The sequence below is a fragment of the Coregonus clupeaformis genome, unplaced genomic scaffold (genome assembly GCF_020615455.1).
Source record: "Coregonus clupeaformis isolate EN_2021a unplaced genomic scaffold, ASM2061545v1 scaf0839, whole genome shotgun sequence".
In the NCBI taxonomy this organism is placed as follows: Eukaryota; Metazoa; Chordata; class Actinopteri; order Salmoniformes; family Salmonidae; genus Coregonus; species Coregonus clupeaformis.
The window spans coordinates 82,568-105,566 of record NW_025534294.1 but is presented as its reverse complement, the minus strand read 5'-3'; the positions used below and the strand labels follow the sequence as shown (position 1 = coordinate 105,566).

Genomic DNA, 22,999 nt, shown 5'->3' with positions numbered 1-22,999 from the left:
ATATTTGGAGTGGACTTGGTGCATGTGAAGAGGTATTAGATATGTTCGAGGTGGGATTTGGGGAGATTGGCTGTGAAAATCGTAATTGGACTGGGAATACTGTGGATGATGTCGTTGGGAATGTTTAGGCGCCGGTTGGTTTGGCCCTTGTTTCATGTGAGGAGCCTTTCTGTTGGCCTTGTGTTTCCTATGCCACAGCTGAATCCTCTTCATACACAGAGAAGCACAGAGAGGATGGAGTGACGACTACTCAACGGTGGAAAGACACTTGATTAGTTTAACGCCATGCAAATAACATCACATTGCACTTTATATCACACACACACAAACACACACACGTTTTTTTGGAGACCAGTGGTCAATCACCAAGTGTATTCCTACATAGTATGTAAATGAAAAAAGGAGCGATATTATTATGTAAATGTTTTATATTATTTTCGCAGACACCTCTATTGGTTTATGTAAAGCAATAAGGTTGTTTGTCATAGTACAGAATATAGACTCCAGGTGGAAGTTGCCCCTAACCGCAGACCTAGGATCAGCTTACTCCCCAAATCATAACTTTAACCATTAGGGGGTGAATGCAAAACGGATCTTAGATCAGCATTTATGGACAAAGTCATCCAACTTCTTACTTTACAGGAGAGTTAAAAGCACAATCATTTTATCAAGATTTTGTTTTACCGTGTTCCGTTATCTATATTTAGAACAGAGGTTGGGGAAGGGGGGAGGAGCTATCCAGTAGCTCTTATTCCAGGTGACTTGTAATGTAAACAGTGTACGGTATTTAAATGTCTATAAAAGGCATCATAAGGCTGTGGGTTGGTTGTATAGCACGGTATTGTAATGAAACAGACAGAAGGTTAGTCTGCTTCCCAAATGGCACCCTATTCCCTATATAGTGCACTACTTTTTGACCAGAGCCCAAATAGGGTGCCGCTTTGAGATGTGTGTGTGTGTGTGTACAGTGCACTCAGCAGTGTTAGTTTGAATCAGCACGGACACCTTTACCCCATCCTCCCACAACCTGTCTCATTGTATCTGCCAAAGGCCAATATTCACTGTTGTTGCTGCTACTGTGTGTGTGTGTGTGTGTGTGTGTGTGTGTGTGTGTGTGTGTGTGTGTGTTAATGCAGTTTTATGAAGTGTCTGTCAGAGGTTCCCTGTGGAGATGACCCACACATTCTGCATGAGTCAGACTGCTCAGGCTCATGCACACACAAACACACACACACACACACACACACGTACTGTACACAGTACACACCGACACATGAATACACATGCATACCAAGCAGACAGAGAGCAGTCCTCTGCCACAGAAACCCATTATTCATGCGTTCATGCGGCACCCTATCCCTGATCCGATGTGGTTCTGGTCAAAAGCAGTGCACTATGCATAGGGAATAGGGTGTCGTGGAGGTTTCCACATTGTCTGTTTTTCTGCACTACTGTGTCACCCTGTAACCCGTTGTTGTACGGTTCCTGTTAGTTTTACCACTCCCTTCACTCCACATCTGTAGATAGCTGTAAATAGCAATTAGAGTTATATAGCTGGGAGGTGGATATAGAGTCTATAGATGATTTAGGAACGTTAGGGGAATTGTGACATCATGGCTGCCTTTGCCCTCTTCAAAGGATTGTGGGTAGTGTAGTCTTCTTAGGAGTGAAAAGGCGGCCATTTTGTAGAGCTGCCAACTGTGATTCCACAGAACGTTATTATAATCAGAGAAGGGATGGGCCCTGAGGAAGATCTTCTCTCGCCATTGGTTGAACACCTTGGGGGACTGGGCCAAAGCCCAAATGGGTGGAGTCCTCCAGAGATGACCCAATGAGAGGGTGTCTTTTTGGGGTGTGTAGTACAGAGGGCTGGATCCTGTCACAAATCTAGACTTTTCTCACAAATATATCAATAACATGATTTACGTGAAAGTCTGATTTTGTTGTATGTCAAATTAGGAATGGGTTCAGAGAGCATTCCTATAATGACTAAGGAATGGACAAAGAGGCTGCTGTATGGCCAAGATTGAAACACAGAACAGAGCTGAAATGATTATAGAATAGATTATACAAGCCAGATAGTGGTGTCTGTTCTACGTAGTTTCTACCTGAAAAAGCCCCCAAAGTCTTTCACTGATGTGTGTTATCAGAAAGTCATGTAGCTGGAAACAGGGTACTGGTCATGTTGTGGAAGAGAAGCGGCACAAAGGACTATGGGTAGAGTAGTTCATTAAGTGTAGTTAATCAGAAACATGTTCTATAAACTCAAGCTTACCAGGGATGCAGTTTGGAATTTTTGCATCACCCCAGATCATACTATCAGCCTAGCCCAGTAACAACTCCTAACCCCTAGCAGTTCAAATATCTGAAGGGACTGGATAGGGGACAGGGTTAAATATTAGGCTTTGGGGAACTTCCGCCATATTGTTTACACTTGTCTGCTCTGCCAAACACAAAACGTGGAAGTGCCTCGAAGTTGTTTCTGGACTGGACCTCTGAGGGGTGCAATGACTTCTGGGTAGTGTAGTTCTGCTAACCTCCATCTTTGCCCTTCCTTCCCTGCATGGCCCCAATAAGTGTTTCTCCCAGCCAGCATGAGAACCAATAAGGACACAAACTGTGAAATTACCATATTTGTATTTTGTTATATAATTCTTCTGCATTAAAACGGCTTTGGTTTGAAAAGTGTAACTGCTTTAATCTCATATTGTTTTTGTAAAAATGTTTTTTTGTTTGAACCTTTTTTTTACATAATGATCATGTATAGACATTATTTTATTTTTTAATTATAATTATTATTCTAGCTATTTATTCTAGCAATAGTCTTCCTACTATAATGTACTGTGGCAATGCATCCTAACTATGAGATGTCATATATAGTACCAGTCAAAAGTTTGGACACACCTACTCATTCAAGGGTTTTTTCTTTATTTTTACTATTTTCTACATTGTATAATAATAGTGAAGACATCAAAGTTTTGAAATGTTCCGGATTGACTGACCTTCATGTCTTAAAGTAATGATGGACTGTCGCTTTCTCTTTGCTTATTTAAGCTGTTCTTGCCATAATATAGACTTGTTATTTTACCAAATAGGGCTATCTTCTGTATACCACCCATACCTTGTCGCAACAAAACTGATTGGCTCAAACACATTAAGAAGGAATGAAATTCAACAAATTAACTTTTAACAAGGCACACCTGTTAATTGAAATGCATTCCAGGTGACTACCTCATGAAGCTGGTTGAGAGAATGCCAAGTGTGTGCAAAGCTGTCATCAAGGCAAAGGGTGGCTACTAAATATATTTTGATTTGTTTAACATTTCATAGTTTTGATGTCTTCACAATTATCTACAATGTAGAAAAATAGTAAAGATAAAGAACCCTTGAATGAGTAGGTGTGTCCAAAGTTTTGACTGGTACTGTATATGAAGAAATTATCATATTGAATCTGCAAAATGATTTTCCTAATAAACATAACAATTAAGAATCTGCCTTTTGTGTGATATTTCCTCACACGGTGTGTGAGAGATGACGGAGCTAACCAGGTCGAGACCTGAAGACTCCCGAAGACTCCTGTTGGCTCCTAAATTGAACACCTAGGATTTTGCTTAGTGGGCTAACATGGTCTTGCATTGTATAGATCAGGGTTTCCCAAACTCGGTCCTGGGTTTCATAGAGGTTTAGTTTTGCTTAGCACTACACAGCTGGATTCAAATAATCAAAGCTTGAGGATGAATTGGTTATTTAAATCAGTTGTGTAGTGCTAGGGCAAAAACCAAAACGTCACCCGGGGCGGGGTTAGATACTAGGTCGCCTACGTGGACTGATTGTGCGCTTAAGACAACTAGAACTAGTAAATCTCTGACTTCCGACTTTGAAAGCGCTCAAGACAACAACAAAAAATATATCATTAAAAAAATATCTATATATTAAGGATCTCCGAATGGGAAAAAATATTTTGGAAAGGTCATCCAACTCGGAGTTACAAGTCAGAAACTCTGGCATCATCCTAGAGCCCCGACTTCCAGACCTGAAGATCACTGACGTCACGATTGTTCCCAATCTGAGCTTGTTTTTTTTCAGAGATCCCAGCTGTCTTGAACGCACCGTGACAACAGCTCTCTCAGCAGCTTGCAGCCTCATACTGTGTCATACTGTTCTCCACTCCCTGACAGCATGCCTGCAAAGCAAAGCACATTCTCTCTTTCTCTATCTGTTTGAGGATTCTTCACCCAGTGAGGTTGCTATGGCGACTCAGTGACGGCGACGGTTGCCACTGGCCAGAATGTGGTGTGACCCAGGTGATGCGCTATGACAGCTATAGATCTTCTAGGCAGAGTGTGTGTGTTTGTGTGTGTGTGTGTGTGTGTGTGTGTGTGTGTGTGTGTGTGTGTGTGTGTATGTGTATGTTGGGCTGTAATGTAATGTGAGAGATCTGAGGCTAGCAGCCCTTTGGATCTTAATGAGGGTGACACACCCCTGATAACACACTCACACACTCACACACACACCCTTCACGTACCTCCGGGTTACACAACACACACTCTGATGCCATCCTTGTTAAAGTGTAAAAGTAATTAGCCTCAAAAATCACTGACAGATGCTGCTGACATACAACACACACCGCTAATACTGTTTTAAAAATACACCATCAAAAAACACAAAACACAGTTCACCCTGTTTTAACATAGAGGCTATAACACAAACAAGACGCACACACCCAACCCAGGGTTTAATGAAGTTAACGGCCATCTCATGGAGAGAATGGAGTTTCTCACAGCGGGTCTATGAGTCAGAGAGAGAGGTGGGAAGAAAGAACAGGGAGAGAGCGAGAGAGTGCTCCCTTCAGTCACCACTGAGTTATATATTGTATAGAGAGACTATGGCCATTGTGGTTTCAACACACAACCAAGGATAATGCTCTTAGATAACATCACATCATTCTGTGGCAGCCATTTTAGCACCTGCTGGGGGCCTACTGACTAGTAACAGTTCAGGGGATGGTGAGGATTTTAAACCCAGCTAATTTAACAGAAATACAGTCCTTAGTCTTTGAACAACTGGGTTTAAACCCGGTCATCTGCACGCCACAAGACTGTGTTCACCCGGTGAGCTAAAGCCTAGGTTTGGAGCTAACACGAATCTATATGTCCCAGGTTTGGTTACTCATCACAGGAGCTTGGTTCACCAAACTATCTCTGTTACATGCTCAAATACTGCTAAACTGAACTAGAATCCAAATAGTACTGGAGAATTCCAACTCAGGACTGATCTAGATTCTTAGCATACTGCAATGTTCTGTAGTTTGTGTTTGTGCTTCAGCTACATCTGATGCTGATGCTGCTCACATCAGAGAGGGAGAGAGAGGGAGGGGAGAGGGGTGAGCGAGAGGGGGGAGAGGGGGTGAGCGAGAGGGAGGGAGGGGAGAGGGGTGAGCGAGAGGGAGGGAGAGAGAGAGACAGAGGGAGGGGAGAAAGAGAGGAACGAGAGAGATGGAAGAAAGATGGAGGGAAAAAAGAGAAAGGAGAGAGAGAGAGACATCAAAGGAGAGGAAATGAAAGCTAAATGTACCATCAGCATAATTTCACACTTCAGTAGAAATGAGGCCAATGCAGTAAATGCTCTCTCCCTCCCTTTCTCTCTATCTTTCTCTCTCCCCTCTCCCTGCTATTTTTAGCTCTCTGGTGGGTATAAAAAGCCCACTAGAGTGGGGAATGACTATAGACTGCCACTGTAGGGGAAACCTGGGCCTGCAGAGCTGCGTGTGTGTATGTGTGTGGGTCGTGTGTGTTTGTGGAATGTGTGTGTGTGTTTGCGTGATCGACTATAGGTGAAAATACGGCAGCGATTTCCTGTCTACCGACCAGGCCTAGTATGTAGCTTGTATATCAGTGGGAATGAAGAGTCCTTTCCTTTGTAAACATTGAGTAAGGGCGCCCCCCTGAGTGAATATGTGTTACTGCACCCTGCTGTTTGATCCTGTATCAATTCTGTGTCCAGATGCGTTTAGCGGATACATTGAAAGCAGCTCACACTCCGGGCACACACGACCGCAAAGAGAAAATACTTAAATGAATGTCTGATGTCCGATAGACCTACATAAAGCGCCACAACCTAAATGTTTGTGCAATTGTACAATACCGATTGGTATTCGATTTTGAACAAGGGCCACCTTACTGAACTCCCGTAACCACTGATCTAGGATCTGCTCATCCGCCCCAAACGTAACCTTAACCATTGGTGGGAAAAACGCAAAACCGAACTTAGATCGACGTGGGAGCAACTTCATCCTTTACGCTCTGAACCAACCCTTCTGGTTTTCTCAAGGGGGGAACTGGGTAGTGTGTGAGAGCGCTAGCTGGCTGTCAGAAGCGGCGGAGGAAGGGAGAGAGAGGGAGAGGGAGGGGAATGGGTGGACAGACACCGCTAGCCAACAGAGGGGGTGGCGTTTGATTCGGCAAAACCGAGATTGAACGAACAGACTGTGGAACCAACGAAGCTGCCCCTTTAAATCAGGAATACAGCGCATTCGGAGGTGAGTTTGGGAAATATCAGTGTATTTTATATGTTTATATCACTCTCTTTACATAACCATGTACTTATTTGACGGTTATGTGGTCTTGCCTTCCTGATGTTGGCCAGAGAATAGCAGCGCTTACGGGAAAGAGAGAGTCACCGGTCACGAATTCGGGTTTCCCGAGCCAGGCCGAGAGAGGGTGGGGAGGAGAGGAACTGGGGGGACAGGGTCTGACCGAGAAACGTTATCAAAAACGTCGGTAGCGCACACTGTAGCTGATAGATATCAGAGGGAAGCAGCGATGTTAAAACAGCTGGATGTTTTATTGAGGGAAGTGTCAAATTTGCTTAATAGGCTATTTGCAAGGCATGCATTATTTCCAACAGGCGAATAGCTTATACGCATTCTAACGACATGTCAACAGCCCATTCTCCCAGCTGAGATTCAACGAGACTATGCAGGCCATTACTGTAGTAGGCTGTAAGGCCAATGTGTGTGTGTGTGTGTGTGTGTGTGTGTGTGTGTGTGGTGCGTGTGTGGTAAGGAAGAGGACACTGTTCCATCCGTCAAAATGCCCGCATTTTATTTTCAACCGGCAGAACAGGCCTACTGTGCATGCAGGGGCAACACACACACAGAGAGACCCACGTATCCATTGTTGGGAATTTACGCGTGTCGCGTCAGCTATAGGTCCATATTGGATGCTCAGCCATATCATTAGTCTACCAGTGGGAATCACCATGACCTGATTAATACTTCATTGCCTAATCAAGTTAGGCTACTAATGTGTTGGTCTATACTAGAACACTGCACAAGACACGGCATGATACTGTTTCTAACGGCAATCCGGTGGCCTATAGGCCAAGATATAATTCTGAGGGTCGAAAATAATTATATAGGTTGTCAAACAATGCTTCAGGTCACTTACCCTTTGTCTGGGGAATGAGAGAATATACCTCGTTAGGAAAGTTTGAAACTATTTGGAAAATCAACAGGCGTATGAAATTAGCTCTGTGGTAACAGGTGGCCTCAATGGATAGGCCTACAGTTTCTGAAAAGTTTGAAAGGATATGACAGCATGTATGACCGCTTTCTTTGCATGCCTTATATTTTATCATGTGCATTTACTGTCTTTAAACTGTAAAACGTTATATATAGTTAGTAGCTCATACATAATATACTCCCACAAAACACACATGCACACAAACACACAACACACACACACGCACACACACACACACACACACACACACACACACACACACACACAGCCCTAATTAGAGACATTAATCTCAAAGGTCCTCCATAGTAGAGAATTACAGTAGGATGAGAGAGGGAGAGAGAGCGAGAAAGAGAGCGAGAGAGAGGCCAGTTTCTGGTGAATAGTTTGGCACAGCACTTTGTTTTACAGCCCTGCGACAACTTGATATTTACTAATGTATTGAAATAATGGTAACTTTATAGCGCTTTGATGCAGCTATAATTACTATGAGTTGAAATGTGTATATGACTGTAAAATAAAATAGTCACAAAATGTTATATCTACCTCCATCACTCCGGTATTCCTGCACATTGTTAATATGGTATTGGAACTGACCTTCTTATTTCTCGTGTTTTTTTCAGTATTACATTGTTATTGATTATCGATTGTTGGGTTTTGAGTCTGCAAGAAAGGCATTTCACTGTACTTGTGCATGTGACATTAAAAACTTGAAACTTGAAACTTCTACTGCAGGAGGTGAAGGTTTACAGCTGACCATCTGACTGAGGTCGCAACCACTCCTGTCCAGCTGAGTGACCCAACCCACCTGGTCAGCCCTGCCCCTGCACACACACACTGCCCTACCTGGTACACCCGTCTACCAACCCAACACACACCTGCCCTACCTGGTACACCTGTTACCAACCCAACACACACCTGCCCTACCTGGTACACCTTTCTACCAACCCAACACACACCTGCCCTACCTGGTACACCTGTCTACCAACCCAACACACACCTCGCCCTACCTGGTACACCTGTCCACCAACCCAACACACACCAGCTACCTGGTACACCTGTCTACCAACCCAACACACACCTGCCCACCTGGTACACCGGTCTACCAACCCAACACACAGCTGTCCAGGCCGGCCCTTGGAGCAGACTCCGATCTGCACACCATCCGCTAGTATGTGTGTGCGTGTGTTTGTGTGTGTGCGTGCGTACAACGCCCATGTGTCATATGTGTGTGTTTGTGTGTGTGTGATTGAGGACAGTGCATGCACACTAAAGCCTGGAGGAAAACATGTTGACTGTAGAAGAAAACCACAGGGCAGTATAAAGCTTATTTTTAAATATTTCTCTCTCCCGTCCTCCCCCCTCCCCCCATCCCCCCTCTCTTCCTCCTCCCCTCCCACTCTCCCCCTACCTAGTGGGGGTGTGTGTATTAATGGATCAGGATGTCAACCAATAACAACATCGCCCAGGCCAGGAAACTGGTGGAACAACGGAGGATCGAGGCAGGGATCGAACGCACAAGGTGATGTCTTGTGTTCAAAGCTAAGGTTGTTATTCGCATGCAAGGAGCAATCCACTGTTACCATAGCATCACAATATCCCTCTCCCTGCTCCTTTCTCTTGCTCCCCCTCATCCTCTCTCCCTTATCTCTCCTCTCTCTCTCTCTCCTTCCCTCTCTCTCTCTCTTTTTTTTCGCTCCTCTTCCCTCTCGCCTCCCAATCATCCTCTCTCCCTATCTTCTTTCTCTCCCCTCTCTCTCTCTCTCCCTCCTATCTTTCTCTACTCTCTCTCTCCCCTCCTTCTCTCCCTCTCATCCCCTTCCCCTTATCTCTCCCTCTCCCCCCTTCTCTCTCTACCCCTCCTATCTCGCCCGCTCTACCCTGATCCCCCCCCTCTCTCTCTCCCCCCTCCTCTCTCCCCTCCCTCTCCCTGTCCCTCTCTCTGTCTCTCTCTCCAGGTGTCTAAAGCAGCAGCAGACCTGATGAGTTACTGTGAGCAGCACGCCCGTAACGACCCACCCTCGCTGGTGTCCCAACGTCAGAAAACCCTTTCAAAGACAAGAAACTGCATCATCCTATAGCTGCACACTCGCCCTGCCATCACACACACACACACACACACACACACACACACACACACACACACACACACACACACACACACACACACACACACACACACACACACACACACACACACATACACCTCTGCCCATCACACACTCCCACCGGCGAGCAACAGCCAACAAGCCCATTGCCACACACACACACACCACCACACACACACACACACACACACACACACACACACACACACACACACACACACACACACACACACACACACACACACACACACACACACACACACAGGAACAAAATAGCCATGAACGCCATACTCCATAGCCACAGCTAGGGGCAGTGTTTGTGTTTGCAGACCACATTACCACATTAGTGACAGTAGCCCTGGGTGGTCTGTGGTGCTGAGGCCTGTACTAACATGTAGCCCTAACTCACTACTGGCTACTGACTCACCCACAGAGATAGTGACACTCAACTGGAGATGGCAGATTAACTTCAAAAAGGGGTTAGGACAATTATCTTAATAGAATCCACAGTCTGCTACATGAAGTTATAGGCTGATGTATAGCATGTATTTTAGTCAATCAATGATTTATTGATTAATTGATTGATTGGTTGATTGATGAATCAATTGATTGATAGCATGTGTCTGGGTGATGTGGGAGTGAGGGGTATGGAAGGTACATGAGGGTAAGGAGTGAGGTGGGGGGTGTATGTGGTGACCAATCTGGGGTAAAACCTGGCTCGATGCAAGATGTGTTAACCCGTAAAGCCTAGCCATTATCTGTGGAAGCTAATACAAGTCTTCATGTCTCAGGCATGGTTACCCATCACTAAACCACCGTGGGCTATACATGGTGTGTTTGTTAGCCATATAGTGACTGACTTGCCAATGGCTTGCTAAATATCACAATGGTGATCGCGACCTTCCTGGAAACCTTGGGTCAATGGTAATGTCAATGTTTCCCACGAGACATTGTGTTTTCGTGAACATGGCAATTGAAACACTGAGAGAGGTTGGTACATGCTGCATATGTACCCACTGGGTTTAAATCCGGATCATCTGCAATGCCACAAGACTGTGTTAGCCCACTGAGCTAAAGCCTAGGCTACATACACTCCCACTCTAGCTAAGGTTATATATCAACAGTGTTACTGCTTTGGTTTTGAATTCTTGGTCAGTGGGTTTTCTACGCTGCCAAAATGCCGCCTGTGTCGATTTTGTGGAGTAAGTTGTGTCTCTAGACACTGATCTATGATCAGTCTTGTGTTTTCCTCTAATGGTAAAGGTTAGGATTTAGGAGGTAATCTGATGCTAGATCTGTGTCTAAAAGGCTGCGTTTACACAGCGGCTTAATTCAGAACTTTTTCCACTAATTAGTCTTTTTGACCAATCAGATCAGCTTCTTTTTCCAATAATTGGGCAAAAGATCAGAATTGTAGCTGCCTGTGGGAAACGCAGCGGCCCGATGAAACTTCTATCTTGAGTACTGACGAACCTGAGAGGTCATAGTTAAACTGTGTTCAAGTTTTTAACCCCAGAAGTTTACTTCACTTCTTTTAAAAAATATATGTTTTTTAATTAATTATCGCTTTTCGATATTTTGTCAATTTATTGCCAACACAAGCATATACTGTAGGTTTCCATTCACCCCTTAACTTTACACTTGAAGCAAAAGTTTACCTAACTACAGATCTAGGATTGATTATCATCCCGAATCCTAACTCGAACCATAAGGGGTGTGTACAAATATCTGATCCTGTATCAGTGGTTAGATGCATCACTAGTTCTGCCAATGAGAGCCAAGCATCACATCATGGGCTTTGGTTATTGGCTCATCATGGATTCTATTGAGGAACAGAGCCAAAAGTGGTGTCTTGTGTCCCCACCTCCACAGTCCCCCTCCTCTTCTCCCAAACCAAACTTGATTGTAAAAACTTAAAAAGACACTAGAGAAAATTTAAATAAAGGTGTATAAACTTTCTTTAAGCCATGTGCAGAAGTGATACATTTTGAGAGTAGCTGTTTTGGGTTTGGTTTGAGTTTCTTTCTAAATGGAAGCAGGTCAGTCGAGCATTATTTCAAACTGTACAGAGTTTGTAAAGATAAAACCAAGGCCAGAATTCAATCAAAGTGCATCACACATTTTCCACCCCAAAAACAAAATGAGCTTTTTCTTGAATGTCAGCCTGTCGTGCAGAATCTTTTCTGTGGATGTGACAATTTTTGCGTAAATGTTTTCTTCCGTCAGAATTTTACTCTGTTTGTTTCCTCATGCAGCTTGAGGAAGGTTGATACACACACACACACACACACACACACACACACACACACACACACACACACACACACACACACACACACACACACACACACACAATCCCCAGTGACTAAATGGGGAGCCAACCAAACCTACAAAGCAGTGAAGGGCCGTATCGGAGCATAGCTTCTTATACAATGGGCACAGCACTGTGAGAAACAAACCTGAAATATTAAAACACTGTCACACACACACACACACACACACACACACACAGTTTCCTAATGTCTTTGAAAAGTGATTATTTTGAGGTCAATCTTGTTATTTCTTAATTCATTCATTCCACGGACGTTATTTTCAATCAGAATCGATTGATTGATTGGCTGATTGATTGGTTGATTGATGGTTCGGTTGTTGTGGTGTATTGTGTTAGTATGCTGGTTAGGACCAGGGAGTTTTACCCGGTCAGGTCACATGGTCAGGAACAACATTCTAGCCCTAGACTTGAGAATAGTTGAGAGTATTTGAGTGAACAGTCTTAAAAGAGATACAGCTCTAGAATGGAACTCTTGTGGTGTTCCCATTCCCACATCATTCAGTATAGCTGATCGAAGTCCGTTTAACGTTTTCTCCCCTTAAAGATTATGTCAGGATTTGAGAATGGAATCTGATCCTATATCTTACCCAGAGCAGAACGCTAGACCCCTAAAACCAATTTGGCTAGACACTGATCTCAGGTCAGTTTTACCTGGGACTCATCATTGTGTTTTTATCTCCTGTGTATGCGCATACAGTATGTATCTCTGGTATCGCTTTGTTTTACAGTCCCCTTTTAACTTGGTATTTGCTTAGAAATAACATGGTAAAAACATCTGTTTCGCGCAAGCATGGACTATTTGGTACCAGGTTGGAAAGTCCCCATTGTTACCACAATGTGTTCATTCCAGCTGGGACAGGACTGTAAAGTAAAAGCTGCTGACTGCATTTTTTTGCCTTGATTAATTGTGAATGATCAGTTATTGATTATGAAGGAAAAATATATATTTTTTTGTATCTGGTCGCTCTGATGTGCCATAACTCATGTTTTCTTGCACACTGTTAATATTTTACAGTTAAATACTTTACTGTTAAGACTTTACTGTTAACATTTTTTGTGGATATTGCTGTTAAAAAAATATAGTATTGAAAAGTAGACAACATTAATAAAAATATGATATAATGCCTGTGTTCTGGCCTGCTCCTTGTTTGACACACACACACACACACACACACACACACACACACACACACACACACACACACACATCCATCCACACCTGAGAATTTTACAGGTCATTTGAAAGTGACCATAGAAGCTTCTCTAGCCTCAGATAGAATTACAACTCATTGTTAATTAAATACCATTATGTTTTATTTCAAACCGGCAATTCCAGTCTTCTATCCTACTGTAGAAGCCCCGATTTCCTACATGACTTGTGGAGGGAAGGCTACAGGCGGTGCAAGACGCACTCCCTCTTCCGGGCTGCACAGCGAGGTATGTACTAAAAAAATGCTAACCCCGCCCACCTGGCGCGCCAGCAGAGCTCTATCAAGCGCACTCTAGCGCGTCCTTTCCTGTATTTTAAACAAAAAGAAAGGCAAGTTGAGTGACCCAACGCAGCTTTAGTTTCGATTTTAAGAAAAGGAGCTTGAAACGCCTCTGTTTTATACCGGGAGCTGCGTCGACCTGGATTTTGTGGTTGATTATACCTGGATTTTGTGGTTGATTATACTTGCTGGGATTGCGCGACATGTGGCTGATTATAATTGTGATTGATTGAGCCCAGCAGCCCACTGCATTAGAGGAGTTATATTCTAACACGATCATCAGTTACAAACAGTAAGAACTTCTACCTCATCATCATCATCAACATCATTACAATCTAAAGAAAGAGCCTCAAAAGAAGCAATTCGCAACAGATATCTGTGTGGTAGCATCTATGAAAATATGAGACAGGTTGTTGTCCACTTTTTACATGCCTTTCGCACTTTCCTCAGTGTGTGTGGTGCTATACAGTGAGGTGAGGTTAATCGGTATGACCATGTTTATGTTACTATTTATTTCTGGTCTTTCTACCTCAGTTCCTTGGTGACATCATGGAGTGCTGTGAGGTCCAGTCTGTCAGCAGAGCAGAGAAGAAACTGCTGTGCTTGTTTGGCCATGTCAGACTCACCTGCTCTACAAAGGTTTGAGTGAAAATGGACTGAATTTAAATTAAATCTTTATTTGTATGACATTTTATGGGATTCATTTTTATTCTCAGGCCAGATACCCTCCGGCAGCCAGAACAAACGATTGGTTTAGTAAAAGGTACTATTCTATTCTCTTCTATCCAAAGCCAGTGTCCACGGTTACTCAAATTCATCCTTCCACTACCACTGCAACCAACAGGGACCGACTGTTCTTGTGGCCTACAACAAGACTGGATTTGTTTTCGGAGGTTACATCAGTAAGGACTACGCCCAGACTAACCAGGAGATCGAATCGATGATAAGGCCTTTCTCTACAGCATCTCTGGGACCAGAGAGAAAAGCCACTGCGCGTGTCCAGTACCAATGGCCGGTACGGTTTCACAGATGGAAACCATGGTCTTAATGTTGGTGTCTTGTGGTTTCTATAATAACACCGCTTACAGTTCAAGAGAGTTGCAGGGAAACAGCTACACCTTTGAAGCAGAAGAGATGCAAGGGCAATGACGTGCAGCTGACAGAGTGTGAGGTGTACAGAGTGGAAGGTGAGTGGTCCTTTTATAGCCCCTACTCCTTAGGCACTGCTCACGATTGGATACATGTAACCAATATGGCAAAATATATCTAACCAGCCAGAAGGCTAAAGGTGAAGCAATTACTGTATTGATTAAATCTGATTGTTTTGTTGTTTGATCCCAATTTCTGGCAGACTGTGGAGGCTTTCTGGGAGACTCCTTGGAGGAAAATTGACTGGGAAGGATATGGGTATGTTAAATCTCGAAAGTGGACAAAATCATAATACTTTGCAAACCCACTGATGCGATTAGTACTACTTTGCTAGTTCCAGCCAATATACTTCAATTAATCAATCAATCAGGTCTATCACCCATCTCTCTTCTTTTCTCCATCCCTCCATCCATCTCTAGCACCAAGGACCGCCTTGATGGACTATATCAAGAACTATAAGCCTGAGGTAAAGTCTGTGGTCCAGGCCAGAGTTCTGCTGGTGGGTCCGGGTCGGGGCTGGCAAGTCCAGCTTCTTCAACTCCATCAACTCTGTCTTCAAAGGACATGTTACCGGGTAGGCTAACACCGGCAGCGCAGGCAACAGCCTCACCACACAGGTACTGTGTGTGTGCGTGCATGAGTGTGTGTGGTGTGTTGTGGCTTAAAGATGCAGTCCGGGATTTAGGGCAATTAGCCAGACTTTTCACCTCATATTAACTATCTCCAGCTCCATGTCAGTGTCTACGTATGGGAAAATGGCGTGTTTCTGTGATCTGTGGTTAGAAAGATTAAATAAATGTTCAAAAAATACTTCTCTGTGACATCACAGAGTAGGATTATAAGTTTAAAAAACACAGTGATTTCAAAACCTGCAATGAGTTTATAGCCAGAGGGAGGGTATTTTCTTGCTCTCCACGTCACCACAAATCTCATAGTGTTTGATAATCACTGTATATATTTTGTACTTTTGATGAAATTATTATTATTTAAAAAAAAAATATATATATATATATAAGGGGGAGAACAGTATTTGATACACTGCCGATTTTGCAGGTTTTCCTACTTACAAAGCATGTAGAGGTCTGTAATTTTTATCATAGGTACACTTAAACTGTGAGAGACGGAATTAAAACAAAAATCCAGAAAATCACATTGTATGATTTTTAAGTAATTCATTTGCATTTTATTGCATGACATAAGTATTTGATACATCAGAAAAGCAGAACTTAATATTTGGTACAGAAACCTTTGTTTGCAATCACAGAGATCATGCAATTCCTCTAGGTCTTGACCAGGTTTGCACACACATGCAAGCAGGGATTTTGGCCCACTCCCCCATAGCACAGACCTTCTCCAGATCCTTCAGGTTTCGGAGCTGTCGCTGGGCAAGACAGACTTTCAGCTCCCTCCAAAGATTTTCTATTGGGTTCAGGTCTGGAGACTGGCTAGGCCACTCCAGGACCTTGAGATGCTTCTTACGGAGCCACTCCTTAGCTGCCCTGGCTGTGTGTTTTGGGTCGTTGTCATGCTGGAAGATCCAGCCACGAACCCATCTTCAATGCTTACTGAGGGAAGGAGGTTGTTGGCACACATGGCCCCATCCATCCTCCCCTCAATACGGCGCAGGCCCCTGTCCCTTTGCAGAAAAGCACCCCCAAAAATGATGTTTCCACCTCCATGCGTCACATTTGGGATGGTGTTCTGGGTTGTACTCATCCTTCTTCTTCCTCCAAACACGGCGAGTGGAGTTTAGACCAAAAAGCTCTATTTTTTGTCTCATCAGACCACATGACCTTTCTCCCATTCCTCCTCTGGATCATCCAGATGGTCGCTGGCAAACTTCAGACGGGCCTGGACATGCGCGGCTTGAGCAGGGGGGACCTTGCGTGCGCTGCAGGATTTTAATCATGACGGCGTAGTGTGTTATCTAATGGTTTTCCTTGAGACTGTGGTCCCAGCTCTCTTCAGGTCATTGACCAGGTCCTGGCCGTAGTAGTTCTGGGGCTGATCCTCACCTTCCTCATGACATTTTACATTTACATTTACGCTATTTAGCAGACGCCCTTATCCAGAGCGACTTACAAATTGGTGCATTCACCTTATAAGCCAGTGGGTTAACCACTTTACAATGTTTTTTTTGTTTTTTTTTTGTGTATTTTTTTTTGGGGGGTAAGGGGGGGTAGAAGGATTACATTATCCTATCCCGGGTATTCCTTAAAGAGGTGGGGTTTGAAATGTCTCCGGAAGGTGGGGAGTGACTGCGCTGTCCTGGCGCCGGGAGGGAGCTTGTTCCACCATTGGGGTGCCAGAGCAGCGAACAGTTTTGACTGGGCTGAGCGGGAACTGTGCTTCAGCAGAGGTAGGGAGCCAGCAGGCCAGAGGTGGATGAACGCAATGCGCCTGCTTGGGTGTAGGGACTGATCAGAGCCTGAAGGTACGGAGGTGCCGCTCCCTCACGCTCCGTAGGCAAGCACCATGGTCTTGAGCAGATGCGAGCCACTGGAAGCCAGTGGAGTGTGGAAGGAGCGGGGTGACTGAGAGAACTTGGGAAGGTTGAACACCAGACGGGCGCGGTATCGATGACCATTGATGCCCCACGAGGGAGAATCTTGCATGGAGCCCCCAGACCGAGGGTGATTGACCGTCATCTTGAACTTCTTCCATTTTCTGAATTATTGCGCCAACAGTTGCTGCCTTCTCACCAAGCTGCTTGCTCTATTGTCCTGTAGCCCATCCCAGCCTTGTGCAGGTCTACAATTTTTGTCCCTGATGCCCCTACACAGCTTCTGGTCTTGGCCATTGGGGGGAGAGGTTGGAGTCTGTTTGATTGAGTGTGTGGGACAGGTGACTTTTATACAGGTAACGCAGTTCAAACAGGTGCAGTTAATACAGGTAATGAGTGGAGAAACAGGAGGGCTTCTTAAAGAAAAACCTAACAGGTCTGCGAGAGCCGGAATTTTACTGGTTGGTATGTGATCAAATACTTTTGTCATGCACAAAAATGCAAATTAATTACTTAAAACCTCATACAATGTGATTTTCGGGATTTTTGTTTTAGATTCCGCCTCTCGCAGTTGAAGTGGTACCTATGAAAAAATTACAGACCTCTACATGCTTTGTAAGTAGGAAAACCTGCAAAATCGCAGTGTATCAAATACTTGTTCTCCCCACTGTATATATATTGCATTTTTAAACATACACCCTATCTGCAGTAAGCTGCTCAACATTTACATTACGTTCAGTCATCAGCGACACTCCCATCCAGAGTGACCACAGACCAACCAGGTCAAGCGCCAAGGGCACATCAACAGATCTCCCACCAAGTCGAATCGGGGACCCGAACCAGTGACCTCTCGGGCCACTGGCTCGAGCTCCCAACCGCCAGCCACCAACCATCCAAGACCCTCCCACATCCCCCGAGAACTGCCCCTCAACCATCCAACCATAGTCCCCCGAACCCAACCACCAACCCCCACAGTCCCGGTGCCTCAACCACCAAGACCCCCCAGCAGTCCCCCGAGAGCTGCCCCCTCGACCATCCAAGATCTTACCACAGTCCCCCCGAGAGCTGCCCCTCAACCATCCAAGACCCTCCCACAGTCCCCCCGAGAGCTGCCCCTCAACCATCCAAGACCCTCCCACAGTCCCCCCGAGAGCTGCCCCTCAACCATCCAATACCCTCCCACAGTCCCCAAGAGAGCTACCCCAACCATCAAAGACCCCCCATCCCCGAGAGCCGCCCCTCAACCATCCAAGACCCTCCCACAGTCCCCCCGAGAGCTGCCCCTCAACCATCCAAGACCCTCCCACAGTCCCCCCGAGAGCTGCCCTTCAACCATCCAAGACCCTACCACAGTCCCCCAGAGCTGCCCCTCAACCATCCAAGACCCTCCCACAATCCCCCGAGAGCTGCCCCCCAACCATCCAAGACCCTCGCACAGTCCCCCCCGAGAGCTGCCCCCAACCACATCCAAGACCCTCCCATAGTCCCCAAGAGAGCTACCCCTCAACCATCCAAGACCCTCCCACATCCCCGAGCCGCCTCAACCATCCAAGACCCTCCCCACAGTCCCCGAGGCCGCCCTCAACCATCCAAGACCCTCCCACAGTCCCCCCGAGAGCTGCCCTCAACCATCCAAGACCCTCCCACAGTCCCCCGAGCGCCCTCAACCATCCAAGACCCTCCCACAGTCCCCCGGAGAGCTGCCCTTTAACCATCCAAGACCCCTCCCACAGTCCCCAGAGAGCTGCCCCTCAACCATCCAAGACCACCCCCCACTGCACAGAACAAGTAGAACTTTTTAACTTTCTATTTTTTTTCTACAAAACGAAGAAATGCGTTGTTTTCACATATGGAGATAATGAACATGAGGTTGAAAAGCGGTGAATTGCTCTTTAAGCACTTACAAAACATATTGTATGTTGTAGCAACATTTTCAGGGACCCATTTTTGGCTCGTGAACACTACTTTCAAAACTACTGGTTATACAAAACCTCTGGAGCATCACTATTGTACTGGACTTAACATTCCAACTCTCTCTCTGTAGTTCCGCACCTAACAGCATCAAGGCAGAGCAGGGTGGGAAGCTTCCCTCTGGTCTATGTGACACCATGGGCCTGGGAGGAAGGACCAGCGCAGGGCTGGATATAGATGACATCACCAGTATCCTGGAAGGGCCACGACAAGACCGCTACCAGGTGAGTAAAACTGGCAAATGGGGTAGCAGTGGTGGCTGGTGGAGGAAGATAAATGAATAGAAATGTATCAAAAAGATGATTTCATATGTTTGATACCAATCATCCAGGCATTACACTGAGCCTGTCCTCCGACTTTAAAGTAGAACACCAACCCATGGTAGGAAACATGTGGTTGATAGTAGCAATAGCAGTAGCAGTAGCAGCGTATACAGTGTATCAGAATGTATTCAGACCTCTTTGACTTAACCACATTTTGTTAGGCTAAAGCCTTATCTAAAATTGATAAATTCGCTTTTTTTTCCTCATCAATCTGCACACACACCCTATAATGACAAAGCAAAAACAAATCTTTAGAAATGTTTGCAAATGTATTAACAATAAAAAACTGAAATATCACATTTACATAAGTATTCAGAACCTTTATCAGCACTTTGTTGAAGCACCTTTGGCAGAGATTACAGCCTCGAGTCTTTGGGTGCGACGCCAAGCTTGGCATCACCTGTAATTGGGGAGATCCCCGATTCTTTGCAGATCCCCAAGCCTGTCAGGTTCGATGGAGGGCGTTGCGCACAGCTATTTTCAGGCCTCCCGAGAGATCGACCGGCTTCATGGTCCAGGTTTGGCTGAGCCACCAAGGACATTAGAGACTTGTCCCAAGCAGCCCCTGCACTGTTGGCTGTGTGCTTAGGGTCGTTGTCCTGCTGGAAGGTGAACCTTTTCCCCAGTCTGAGGTCCTGGAGCGCTGAGCAGGTTTTTATCAAGGATCTCTCTGTACTTTGCTCCGCTCATCTTTGCTTGATCCTGACTAGCCTCCCAGTCCCTGCCGCTGAAAAACATCCCCACAGCATGACGCTGCCACCACCATGCTTCCCCGTAGGGATGGTGCCAGGATTCTTCAGACGTGACGCGGCATTCAGGCCAAAGAGTTCAATCTCGCTTTCATCAGACCAGAGAATCTTGTTTCGCATGGTCTGAGAGCCTTTAGTGCCTTTTGGCAAACCTCCAAAGCGGGCTGTCATGTGCCCTTTATTGAGGAGTGGCTTCCGTGGCCACTGTGGAGAGAAATTGATATCCATTACATACTATACTGTTTAATTAGACATACTATGCTGTTTTTTACTTAAAGATTGTCCATTGTTATATTCTAAATATTACTGATACAAACTTGTACATGTGTGATAAATCTGATGCGCACAGATTTATGGGTCACCTGGGTACGACCGCAGTATGTGACCTCCTGTGTTAACGATGGCAGGAATGTAGCTACGTGGGGGGAATTGCAGGGGAGGAACAGAGAATTGCATACAACTCTGTTCCCAGGGCCTGTTCTGCTTACATCTGCTAACTGTCACATAGATACGAGGATATACTTCTATAAAAGGAGAGAGCCACTTTGTTCATTGAGCTTTTCAACCATGAACCATTTGAGTGGTTGTTGATTGGCCTCATTTTTTGCAAATCTTATAATAAAGTTGTTGCTTGGAAAGAATCTGCAGTCGCTTCTTCCAATATAATTTCTACCATGCCACTCTCTACCATAAAGGCCTGATTCGTGGGAGTGCTGCAGAGATGGTTGTCCTTCTGGAAGGTTCTCCCATTTCAACAGAGGAACTCAAGAGCTCTGTCAGAGTGACCATCGGGTTCTTGGTCACCTCTCTGACAAAGGCCCTTCTCCCTCGGGAATTGCTTAGTTTGGCCGGGCGGCCAGCTCTAGGAAGAGTCTTGCTGGTTCCAGACTTCTTCACACTTAAGAATGATGGAGGCCACTGTGGTCTTGGGGACCTTCAATGCTACAGAAATGTTTTGGTACTCCTTCCCCAGACCTGTGGCCTCGACACAACCCTTTGTCTCGGAGCTCTACAGACAATTCCTTCTGCACCTCATGGGTTGGTTTTTGCTCTGACATGCACTGTCAACTGTGTGGGGACCTTATATAGACAGATGTGTGCCTTACCAAATCATGTCCAATCATTTGAATTTACCACAGGTGGACTCCAATCCAGTTGTAGAAACACCCCAAGGATGATCAATGGAAACAGGAGATGCACCTGAGCTCAATTTTGAGTCTCATAGCAAAGGGTCTGAATACTTATGTAAATAAGGGTATTTGCTGTTTTTTATTTTAAATAAATTAGAAAACATTTCAAAAAGCTGTTTTCGCTTTGTCATTATGGGGTATGGTGTGTAGATTGCTGAGTGGAAAAAAATATTTAATCATATTTAGAACAAGGCTGTAACGAACATAATGTGGAAAAGTCAAGGTGTCTGAATACTTCCGAAGGGCACTGTTTTATCTTGAGGCTGATGTCCTGTTTCTCTCCCCCAGTTCAACCCGTCCCATGTCTGTCCAGGCGGATGGTGTTGGGTACTGTAAGTCGCCCAGCCTGAAGGACATGATCCACTGTGTGGTCTACGTACTGGACGCCTGCAAGGTCACTCTGCTCTCTGCCAAGATGGTGGACAAGCCCGCCGCCATCCGCAAGGGGATCAACAAGCTGGGTAAGGGAAGGAAGTGGTTTTGCGTGTCTGTGCGTGTCTGTGCATGTGTGTGTGTTAACATGTTTTTTTGTGTTACTAGGTGTTCCCAGCTGGTCCTGCTTACTAAGGTGGATGAGGCCTGTCCCCTAGTGAGAAGACCTGACCAACGCCTACCTCAGCCACTACATAGAGAGAGGATGGTGAGTGCATGGCTGAGTCTGGAATGAATCACTATTCACACATAGTACACCACGCGACTTAACGCCAACCATATGTGTGTGTGTGTGTGTGTGTGTGTACGGGAATGTGTGTGCGTGTGTGTGCATGCATTTGTGTGTGTCTGTACGTGTGCTCATGTGCCGTGTGTGTGTGTGTGTTTGTTTAAGACCCGCGAGGTGAGTGTTTGTCTGGGTGAGTGTCCCAGCCGTGTGTCCTGCCAGTGGAAGAAACTACAGTCGTGAGTTTGAGCTGGGAGCATCCACGCAGACATGATCCTCCTGCTTACTGCCGTGGTCCAGATGCTTCGCTACACTGACGATTACTTTGATGGATCAGGCTGGGGACCAGAAGTCTGGAGTGGACTAGGGGTGTAAAGGTGGTGTTACTGATCTGAAGTCAGTTTTGGGTTTAGACCTTCTAATGAAGTAAGGTTAGGATCAGGGCAATACACTGATCCCAGATGTGCGTAAATGGTAACTTTTAGTTGTTGCTTACTAAACCTTTTTATCTTAACCCTCCGAGCCTATTCCATTCTGACTTTCCCAGTTACAATTTTCACTGAGTATAGAAAACATTAGGAACACCCTCCTAATATTGCATGTCCTTTTGGGTGGTGGATCTTTTTGATACACATGGGGAAATGTTGAGGTGAAAACCAGTCCTTTCAGTTTGGACACAAACCGGTGTGTGCTGGCACCTACTACCATACCTCCTATTCAAAGGCACTTAAAGTATTTTGTCTTTCCCATTCACCCTCTGAATGGCACACAACACAATCCATGTCTCAATTTGTATCAAGGCTTAAAAATCCATCTTTAACCTGTCTCCTCCCCTTCATCGACACTGATTGAAGTGGATTAAAAGAATTCAATAAGGGATCATAGCTTTCACCTGGATTCACCCGGTCAGTCTGTAGTCATGGAAAGAGGTGTTCTTAATGTTTTGTTCACTCAGCGTATAATGTAATTACACCACAATAAGTGGTGTATGTAGCAAGGTTGTTCA

The 22,999-nt window shown here is 45.2% G+C and overlaps 2 pseudogenes; both read left to right on the top strand.

Annotated features, from left to right (window-relative positions):
• Positions 1-8,647: 8,647 nt before the first annotated feature.
• On the top strand, positions 8,648-9,601 carry LOC123485753 (annotated as a pseudogene).
• Positions 9,602-13,999: 4,398 nt separating this feature from the next.
• Positions 14,000-22,368, top strand: LOC123485750 (annotated as a pseudogene).
• Positions 22,369-22,999: the final 631 nt, after the last annotated feature.